Source organism: Arachis duranensis, chromosome 8 (assembly GCF_000817695.3).
Source record: "Arachis duranensis cultivar V14167 chromosome 8, aradu.V14167.gnm2.J7QH, whole genome shotgun sequence".
Classification (NCBI taxonomy): Eukaryota; Viridiplantae; Streptophyta; class Magnoliopsida; order Fabales; family Fabaceae; genus Arachis; species Arachis duranensis.
This window is the reverse complement of record NC_029779.3, coordinates 38,834,096-38,835,015: the sequence shown is the minus strand read 5'-3', so window position 1 is coordinate 38,835,015 and position 920 is coordinate 38,834,096.

Genomic DNA, 920 nt, shown 5'->3' with positions numbered 1-920 from the left:
GCGTACGAGCACTCCACGCGCACGCGTGGGTGGCCTCAAAAACTTCATCGACGCACAAGCGTCATGCACGCTAACGCGTGGATTAAACATTTGCCAATCGACGCGCACGCGTCAACCACGCGTACGCGTGGGTGTTCTCGTGCCCCAGGCACAACACTGGCACAGTTCTGGCATAAGTCTCTGGAAAATGGCTGGGCATTGGGTGCAACACAATCGGCGCGCCCGCGCACATCACGCTCACGCGTGGATGGCATTTTCGGGAAGAACGGCGCGCACGCGCCAAGTGCGCCCACGCGCAAGGGGTCATTCTGCTAAAAATTTTCTAAGTTAAAAGCTGCAGAATTCACCAATATAAACCCCAATCTTCCAACGGACATAACTTTCTCATTTTAAATCGTTTTTCACCTGTTCTTCGAACGGCATGGACATCCCGGATCCAATTTCATTTCTAAATAGATTTAACACAAAACGGAGATCCGTAGTCCAAGTTATGTCCCGTCAAATTATGCCCGAAAACCATGTTTTTCATAAAAACCACAAAGTGCCATTTTCAAACATGCCATTTTCAACTCTTTTCAAAACCAATCAAAACATGCCAATTTCATCCCTTTTCTTTGAAATCAATCAATATACATCAATTTCAACATCAAGCCTCCTCAACTCACACATTGACACTTTACCACAAATTACAAAATCACTATCTCATCATTTTAACTCACTTCACCCAAGTGGCTCAAACTCAAACATATTGACATATCATATACTCTTCCTCATGCCAATTCTCAACAACATCAATTTCACTAAATCATCATGGTATACAATCGACATCATACTCACCATCAACATGGTTCAACCCACAATTCAACCATAACCAATAATCAAGCATATATCACAACATGCATATTTCTCATACATCATAC